Source organism: Haliaeetus leucocephalus, unplaced genomic scaffold, assembly GCF_000737465.1.
Source record: "Haliaeetus leucocephalus isolate CR32 unplaced genomic scaffold, Haliaeetus_leucocephalus-4.0 Scaffold217, whole genome shotgun sequence".
NCBI classification, from domain to species: domain Eukaryota; kingdom Metazoa; phylum Chordata; class Aves; order Accipitriformes; family Accipitridae; genus Haliaeetus; species Haliaeetus leucocephalus.
In genome coordinates, this window is record NW_010972653.1 from 8,734,905 (window position 1) to 8,745,522 (window position 10,618).

The following is a 10,618-nucleotide window of genomic DNA, read 5'->3' on the forward strand; positions in this document are numbered from 1 at the left end:
TGAGACCTCTTGATCCTCCATAAGCATCTGAAGACAATCACTAATAGCTCAGCAATTGCTTTGGCAACTTTCTTAAGTATTCTGTACCAAATTTCACCTGACCCTGCTGACTAGAACATTTCTAACTCATCTAAATATTCTTTAACCTGCCCTTCCTCTTTTCTGGCCCATGATTCTCTTCCCCTGTTAAAATTAATTGCACCAAAGATCTGATTGCAATTAACCTTGAGACAGTAAATCTTTCAGCCTTTCCTATTTCATCACAGCAGACAAAAGCTTTTCCCATCAAATTAAAAAGAAATATGTTGTCTATGTAGTACCAGCACCTCAGTAAAGCATTTTCATGATGCACCACCAGGCATTTATTCTCTGGGTAGTTCAAATGTGCTTGTGCTCTCCAATGATGTTGCTGGATTTGCAGGCCTGACCCCTCTCTCTGCTGATTAGCACTGACTGTTGTGCCAGCACCACATGATGCCTCCACACCCCTCCTCACTGGCATTTTTCCCCAGTGGACACTTAAAAGGGCAGAGATACCACATACAGTGTGTTGCAGAAGATTCTTTGCAGCATATGCCTCCCCTGGCAGCCTAAACCCTTTCAGAAAGGCCAAAACCCCCAGAGTTTGTTTCACAAAAAAAAAAAAAAAAAGATGGGATTTTTTATCTCTGTTGTATCAAAAAGTTGTTTGTGTTATAACCACATTTATGCTCTGAACATACCTTTCACTAAGGAAAGACTTCATGCGGTCTTTCTGTCCAAAAAAGAAAGAGTGTTATGCTTGCAAGACCTTCTGTCATGAGCACATCATAACTCTTCCAGAGACCTTTAGGGCAGTGTTCTCCTTATCACCCCCATCAGCCACCTTGTCCTGAGAGCTTCAGGCTTGCCCCCAGAGCTTCCCATCTCCCCATCTGATTTCCTGTTCTTGCATGCTCCATGCAAAAGGAACTTTTTTCTTTTTCCTTTGTCTCCTAGCTCACAGATTTAGGTGAAGGGTTGAGGACCAGCTTACAAAAACCCAGTATAGTCCTAGCTAGAGCTGGGTTACTGGAACGTGTCTGATTTTACATTTACAAGCAGGAAGTCTGTAACCTTTTTAACACATTCAGTATGGTATATTCCCATCTGGGTTATGAAGCACACCCACAGTGCTTCTCTGTTGAGCTTTTGCTGGTGAAACTAGTCAAGCAAGACACTCTGTGCATCGAAGGTGCTGAAATGGTCTCTGCCATGGCAGTGCTTGTGGTTTCTTCTTTCTGCTGCCCCTTGTCTCTCTTGGAGGTGCTTTTTATTGCTTTGCAGCACAGACTAGGAAAGGCACATATCACAGGTAGCAGGGAAGGAAAAAACAATGCCAGGATGCCAGGCAACCATTATTCTCTCTCTCTCACGCAAGAAAGAGAGATAAGAAGAAATTCAGCTTGCCTCTAATATAGTGATCATAGCTGCCAGTTTGGGAAGGGGAGAAATGAGAGTTATTTTCTGCAGGCAGAGCACTGATTTTTTTCCTGAGTGTGACTCATGAGTCAGTACCACACTGGGCTGCATGATAGAAGGAGCATCTGGACCCACCATGTGACAAAAAGTCACCGTGGCAGGTCATGCTCTTCTAGTGGAGGTCACACCTCCTTCACAACCTCAAATAGCCTCTCTTCATAACTTTACATGACAAGCACAGCTGGTCAGCAAGGGAAACATCTGAGTGCCAGCTCTATATAATGGGGATTTGGGGGTGGAAGTTCCTGAGATTTGATGGGTGGGATTCATCTGATCAGACAGAAATGTCTGCATTTTAGCTTGTCACCTTGGTCTCACCTTGGGGCCATGGAAAGAAATGAGGAGTCAGAACAAGGAACGTTCCCATCCCAATTTAGACATCTAAAATAGGACAGATGAATCATACCCTGAATGCACTTATTTCTCCCCACAGACTATAAAGAGAGACAGTGTGACTAGCTCAGATGCAGATATCTACAGTGCTAGTGTTTAAAACTAGAGGAGACAACTCCCATCCAGCAAACCTGAGCCAAGGCTTCTGGCAAACCAGGAGCAGTCAGGGGAGCAAGGGGATCTGGACACTTCCATTTAAAAGTCTCCATTTAGGTGTTGGCCTATGTGCACAGAGCATAAGTTCTCACAGCCAGCAGAAATCTCCCATCAAAGCTGTCAGTGGTAATTAGCAGGAGGCTAAACTGATCATCACGATGGGCTCAATTCAGCTGCCTCATACAGAGGCACCTAGTGCCCTTTGAGGCACCCCAAGACATTCAGCAAATTTATCCACTGTCCTCTGTTCAAGGGGTGCAAAAATTTGACCTTAACTAGGCAAAACACCTACCAGGCTAGGTTGCCTGCTGTAGTGGTGTTCCCAGCACGGTAAACCCTACACACTGTCATTTACAGCGAGGTGAACTGTCCTCTGTTAGAAGATTGGCAATGAAGTCAGGGATTGAGAACATGCAAAAAACCAGTACCTAGCTTGAAGAAACCTTTTAAAAAAATCAGTTCAGGGTAATTAAGGGTAAAATAGGCTCACCAAAACCACAAAAGTAAGGAATGCCCAGTTAATTATGCCCCATGACTGCTTTCCTTCAATCCTTTTTACATGAAATATTATTTTCTTCTTTTCTACCCTAATTTCATACATAATACCTTAGTTAATATTGATTTCCACTGTGTGTCTTTGATATCTTTTCATTTTCATTACATATCTAGCAAAAAACCTAGCCTGCATAATCATTATCGTACTCCTTAAGTTCTTTAGAAATTTCATAACAGGTTTAAATATTCCTCTCTGTAATCTTATGACAAATTATTTTCTCCTGTCTGCTCACTATTAAAAATGGATTTCTGTGAAGGTACTTATCTGTAGCCTCCAATCACACATATACATTACTTGCTTAAACAGCAGACAAGGCCATTTTTTTTGCCTATATCCCATCACAGCATAAACAAGGTAAAGAGTAAGGGAAGCAAAATACATCCAGTTGGAAAAGGCATAAAACATTATATAAATGCAAACATAAAGCATGCAGCATGCTTCCAGCAGAAAAGGTGGGATGCACAGGACTTTATACTGCCCGGCTCTGTCGATGCCTGTTCTTGCTCCCAGGAGAGACAGGACAATGCTGAGTGGTTTTGAAAATTCTGTCTTCATCCCTGGTTAGTGATCTCGACAAGGGGGAAAAAAGGGATGGGATCAGTGTTGGACTAAGTAAAAAAATGATCAAATATCATTTACACTCAAATCACAGTAAAGCTGATTCAAAGAGACATGTATGGAAAATGTTCTCTTCTAGGCTAAGAGGTGATCTAATGGTCCCTTTTCACTGCAGCCAGCATACCATCAACTGGACATCATAGAACAGATGAGTTGTTCTGTGGGCAATCGGACTGAGAAAGGCTGGTTTCCTATAGCATCCACCACTATTATCTCAAGTCTTCAGTGCCTGAAAGGACAATTTCTAATCAAATCTTTTCCTGCGGTTAGGATTTTGTATAGTCTGTCTCCAAGATGACTCTTTGGTGTTTAACAACAGATGAGTTCACACTGCAGCTATTTCCTGAGGAGGGACTGAGGGAAATCTTTGTTCATTACCCACTTACATCTTTACACAAAATGTTTAAAAACTTCAGATCCCTGACACTTTCTGTCACACCTGGTTGAAAATGGTAAAAGGTTCAAAAGTTGTTAGAAGGAAATACGGCATGCAATCGCATTAGCCTTGTTCTTCAAAAACCAGGCTAACGCTGATGATAGAAGGAGCAGCCAACACCTGAGGCAGGCATTGCTAGATAATGATCTGCAAGTGGCACCAGAAAGAGAGAATTTGGCCCATAGAAAACTGGCCAAATAAATATAAGGCTCACAAAGCACCAGAGCAGGTATCCCTGGTGTCAGCTAATAATGAACATGCCACAGTACGTCCTGGTGTCAGCGAACTCAGGCCCTGCTTTATCTGAACTGTAACGTCAATGCATGCTGACTTCTCATCTGTTAACAACCAGCCCATTTTGGTTTAATTTAAAATCATGAAGCAGATTTGTCTCATGGAGTAGATTTGTTGATCTTCTATTTACTCTGGTCTAAACTTAAAGGAGGTTCATCTTAGTTAATAGTATAAACCATATTTTCAAAGAATCCATTTTAAATTGCTTATGATTCAAAACAACTGCACAGACAAATCAATTTCCAAGATAATACAGTATCAAATATATAATAAAAGTAAACAATTAACTTCCCTTGTGGGTCTGATGAGATGCAAAAGGAAGAGAAGCTTTAAGAAGAAAACTGAGTACACTGTGGAGACCAGGACAGTCGTCTCGAAGAGTATTTTTTACAAAGAGATGTTATCACTAAGTGTTAGGCATGGTGTCAATGCATCAGCTGTAATGCATTTATGCTTTTGCATTGCCAGGTTAAGGGATCCAGAATTTATCTTCCACTTTCAGAAGCTTCTGAATAGTAAGATGTAGCCAAAAATCAGCACGAAAAAGGAATTGCCTACATCAAGGTCAACTATATTTTTTTCTGCTAATCTAGTTGGGTATATTTTGAAGAGATATTGAACTTTACCTAAATAAGTCACAAGTTACTGTATTAGATTTTTTTATCTAGAGGAGAAGGGAAGTGAGGCTGGGGAAGAAGCAGGGAATGGAATTAAATAAAACAAGCTGATATTATATGTGCAGGGCATTTTGTAATAAGGAAGTTAGTATTTTGCATTTTTATACCTTCTTTTATTTCAGTGTGTGCTACAAACACAGTAAAATGAACATATTGCTTAATTTCCCTCTTGCAGAATGTTTGTCTGTCCTTATCATTCCGACCATACTAAAGGATGAAGCTGGAACAAAGTTGGATTTGTGGCTCTTAAGATATGCAACAAATCTTTTCTTCACTAGATGGCACCCGTCCACTCCTATAAATCAATGTTTTGTATGGCAAAAAGCAAAGGTTTAATTTTCATAGAAGAATACAAAATGATGGAGGAATTATTCTTTATGTTGAATGCTTTTACTGCTTCTTTGTGTTCTGCATCATACCCCTTGTGTACTTTCAAGGTTAAAGTTTCACAACATACATCTACTTCAACTATTTTACATTCAATATTTGTGTCATAACTGATTATAGCCCAGAAATTTGCATGAGAGATGTATCCATTACACCAGCTCAAACTTTGAATAACAGCAGTCAGAATGAATTATAAACATCAAAATTCCTCCCTCTCTCTGTCTCTTTCTTTCCAAAATAAACATAAATCTAGAATTTATGAAGAAACTGTGCCAAATCCTCAGCAGGTATAAATCAATTTGGCTTCACTGAAGTTGATTGATGCCAGGTGAAGATCTGCACCTGCAGTTTAGATGCTGGCCTGCAGAGCACAGCTTGACTTGTTTTCTTTTTCTTAACTCCAAGGCATGATAATTGAACTCATTTGGGCACACTTCTCACTTCTTAGTCAAAACTCCCACCTGGCATTGGACTTAAAATCAGTGCATATCTCTTTGCTATAAATCAAAATAATCTTTTCACAAAGAAGAGAAGAAATCTGATGAAAGACTTCAGAGCTGGGAAATCAGTTGTTCAATACCACATCGGTGGTTGCACTCAATAACATGGTAACTCCAATGCAAGCAGAAGCAAACTACTACTCAGCTCCTTCATTTTGCCTCTTACTGCCACTAGATGATAGTATGGTAACGCATGTATTGTTCAGCTGCACACCAGACCTTCCATTGCTGACTTCTTGGCAGTATTCACACTTTCATATGTAAAGGATATACAGAAACTCATCAATACTACATAGCTAGCCTTTGAATAGCAGTGTTTAATTATATCCCCAGTGATTTCATACATTAATATACCCAAAGAGTAGTGGATGCTATTATTTGGCTGTAGACTCAAACTGGGCTTTATTTAGACACAGACATTGTGCTAAATTGGTCACCTCCCTCTATTTTTATAGCTACCCATCCAGAGCTATAGTGAGACGTTTTGATGGAAGGGGCAAGATAATTACGTTTCCCTAGCAGGAAGCAGAAGAACGGCTGGAGGTAACATTTACATTCTGCCTCATGGGCATCCCACTCACTGCTGGTTCTGCACATCCACTCACTGCTTCTCCCACTTTTTCCATTTCATGCTCTCCCTCTTGAGAGGACTCCCCTCCTCATCCAACTGAAAGGCTCCTGGCTAGGAGGAGACATGCATCCAGAAAAACACCTTGAGCACACAGCTATCATCCTCTCCACAAACCCTTTCTCTCCCGGTTCCCATAGTTTGTACTCTCCTAACACAGCAAAATTAAAAACAAACTGTTCTTTCTCTCAGCTACTCTGTAAAGCAAATAATCAAAACCCTCCACTGCACATTTTTTCCCCTAAGTAAATCTTAAGACTCTGGTTTCTTTTTACCCACAATAACAAGGTCAACTCTCCTCTCGGTAGGCTGGACTGCCTCTCCCCAACCAGCAATATGCACCCCAGGGAATGGGTGAGTGGCCGGCTCCGGTCCTGCACAATACCTCTCACATCACAAGTGGTTTCACGGACACAGTTTCATTTCACAGAGCATTTCCAGCTCTCCCCGGTGGACAAAAAAACCCATCTCTTGGTCCATAACCTGTGGCAAACAGGTTGAGTGATGTGGACCTGCTGGCACCACAGAGCAAGCCAAAAATTAAAAACCACAATCTCCAGGGAAAAGAGGTTGACCCTTGGGACAAACTCATGCACGCATTTATATACAGAGCTAAGTGAGCAGAATGCTTGAAAATAAAGGTTAAGGGGAAGCGGTCCAGAAAGTGCAAGGGGTAGAGTCATGTACAATCAATCAGTGTTTGCATTGTAGGCTAATTTTCTGCTCTAGGATTTGATTCAGCCACCAGCATCACAAGTCACTGTGTTTCCCATAAAAACTGGATCTGGATATAGAACTAGGTGAAACCTTGCTTTACTGGAAATATGGTTACTTTGACATCTTTTTGTTTTAATTCAGGATGAAAGTATATTTGTAAGATTTTCACATTTAAAAATGCTTGTATTTGTTTTATCTTATTTAATGATTGGACACTTGTAATAGTGCATAAACTGCTAGTTATATGGCATAATACTTAAATGAATCACTTTCATAATCAGTAAGAATATCTTCTACTTAATGTTGGTTGAACTACCTATTCCTTTGTATTCAGAGTGTTTACAGTGTCATAGCAGTCCCAGAAGGTGAAACCCATTCAAGTGTCAAACTCTTTCAGTATGGCAAACAACAGAACTCTCAGAAAGATAACTTGTTCCCATTGGAAATTAAGCCATAAAGAATAAAGTAAAATATTTCAAGCATTATACTGAACACTGTTACTGACATGGTGTAAAGCATATTAACAATAACATAAAACCAAATCCCTTCATGGGTCAAAATGAAGCTTCAGAACTCAGAAATGAAATTCTGAAAAATTCCGAAAGGAAACATCTTGAAAAATGTCTACTTCAAAACTTCTTTGTCCATTCTGAACCTTCACCATATTTTACAATAAAAAATTGTTTTAACTTCATCTTATTTCACTTTTCATCAAAAACTGTAACAAAAGAAGTCCAACCGGCTGCTATTTTGTAATGCATATTTGAACTGGTATTTCCTGAGCTTATGAAAAACGAAGCACTCCATTTTACTTATATGAATAAGGATGCTCTACATCCCATGTATAAATATTAATTTTTTACAGTTCTTCTCTGTCGCATAAGACAGTTTAAAACTCACAGCCAGGAAGAAGTTATGCTGCTAACCTGCAACCTGTCACAAACCCATATTTTCAGGGATAATCACGTCAGCTGTCAGGGCACAGCGAGGACCAGCTGGTTCATGAGAGATGGCAAACCAGGAGCTGAGCAGGATAACAAGGCAGGTGGGAGAAGCACTTTCCACCAAGGAGCCAGGATAAGGAGTGGCAAATTCAGGTGGCGATCAGGGTCAGACTTCGTCCGGTGCTCTCTGGGGCTGTCCACGGCACTGCAGGGCTCTCGCTGGCAACGGAGCTCCCCTTGGACCCAGCCAGATAAATGCTTTACTTTTGCCAACTCGTCTCCTAGAAGGGGGATGAACATCTGGCCCTGGCATCAGTAATACAATAACACAGCCTTAGCAGCTGAAGGTGTGGAATACAGTTGAATGAAACATGCATTTTATGTGAAGAAGTCATTCAAGAGCATGAATGGGCAACTATATAAAAAAACCCAAACCTGTTACTGTTGCCTTCTTAAAATGCACCAACATGCCCCTTAATTAAGAATAAAATAAATAAGGCTTATGGGGAAATATTTATGAGGAAAAATCATCCATCAAAAGTAAAGCATGTAAGAAGAGTCTGGGAAACCTCAGTGCCAGCTTGCCAGGCAGACATGTTCCAAAGGCTTCCACAGAGCCACACAAAAGGAGTAATGATATTACAGTGCAGGTTTTAAAGCACATGGAAAATACACCAAATAAAACTAACTTATCATTTGATTTTTCTCCTAAAACAATAGCTCCAAATTCCACTGAGAGTAATGGAAATCTTACCATGCACATCAGCAGGCTTCATGCAGGCTGAGCGCTACATGCAACATTGATTTCTGCCTCCAGCAAGGGTCCACCTATGGGGGTCAGCAACTGGCGGGTGAGAGAAATGCTGAAGGGCTCATTCATTTCCAGTCATCATTTCTTGCCCTGTTCCTCGCAACGGTAAATATCACATGTGCACTCTTTGCTCCTTGCAGGACAGCTAGAGACCTTACACACTAGCCTTGTTCTCCTTACCCAAATGGTGAAAACAAGGACTGGTGCAGCCAATGTACAGGACTCTGACAATACAACTAATTTCCTTTCTATCTCGTATATCAAGAGCTGCAAAAATATATCCTGAAGAACATGAAAACTGGGGAAATAAATGGTTTTTTCCATTGCCTTTATTTTTCATCTAAAATTTTAATAGAAATTGAAACTGCTTAAATGCTCTACACATCAAGGCAATCTTTATAAATGTGGTGTGACTTCCAGCTAAAATAGGAGCACTTGGCATCTGAAAAAGTTTCCCACCTCCTCAAAAGGCCTCTTTTCATGTTTCTGAGGAAATCGAACATTACAACAGAGATTTTCAAAACCTGGGTGAAAAATAAACAGTTAGCAACTTCAGCACATACATAATGAGGGAGCTCTAGATATCTGTAACTCAGGTTTGGACTGGTTTAATATAGCTACAACGATTCTACAAAAGTATGTTGGGGATTTAAATGGTTTCTGAGGATTTCTATAGCAGGCAGGAAACAATCATGATACTCAAAAGGCGCTATTCTAACCAAACAAATTGCTCCACTGGAATTGTTAGCTCCCTGCAAATTCTGTAAAGAGTCTTTGAATATTAGCATAGAACCATATTCACATTATTTAATAGATTTCAGTATACACTTGGAAGAACACCTAACATATAGGAATCATACCTACCTTTATTAGAAAGTAAAGCAATCAAAGGAGTGTTCATTTCTTAGAGTGATGCTCTGGACCTGGGCTGATATTCAAATACTATAGGAATTTGCTACTGGTCTTCAAAATTAATAGCAAACAATAATGGATTCAAATTCAGAGAGTAAATATAGCAAGCAAAATGGTTTCTTTTCTTAGGTATATAATGATAGCATCACATCAAATATTGTCAGACTCTGTGGATATGAACAGAATTGTATGGGCATTGATAGTTTATATACCACAGCACTGTAGAGTTGATATGAGTTGGTCTTGCCTTGCTGTAGGGAAATCTCTGGAACCACATGCCATATCCACTGTGGACATCCTGTAGACCAATCTCCCATAATGATCAGGTATGTATTTTGATTACTATGTTATACAAAGGATCATTTCTCCTTAAAAATAATCTTAAAACACTCTGCAAGGTATTCCTGAAAAAACACAGTCAGAGATTTTGCAGTCATCTTTCTATGCCTAACAGCAAGATAAGATGTCATGTAACTGGCTCCTATGAAGATCCAAACTAATTAATAATTTCCTTTGTGAAATTATGTTGTTGGTTTTTTTAAATATACACCACATTTTCCATCACATGCAATTGTAAATTTGGTACATAAATTATTTGCGAAAAATTACTTATTACTTCTATATACATAACCAGGAAAATTTTGGAAACTTTTGCTGCTTTTCAGTGGCTCATCTTTACAATCTGAGTAAACATGTAAGCCATTTCCCTACCAAAAGGAACTACTAGTGAAACCATTTTTACAAGATTTGTTGTATATTTATGAAGTCTGCCTTAGATTGTGGAGGGCTGATATTTTGTTTGTTTTGTAACAAGATGCACCAAGATCATCTTATACAAATGTGAAATGCGTTTACTTTAAGAAATTATTTGGGGCCTCAAACAGTTGATGCACTAAATCATTCTCAGGTAAAGAATGCAGAAAATCAAAATCCTACTTTTACCTTTAGCCAACCCCAAAACCAAAACACCCATCGGGCTGGGATCCCTCTTTCAGTACTAAATTATAAGAACTTTATCCTCCCTCAGCACTAAGACACAGTTTACTCAAGTGCCTCCTTGTCATACATCTGTGAACAGTTTAATAAAGA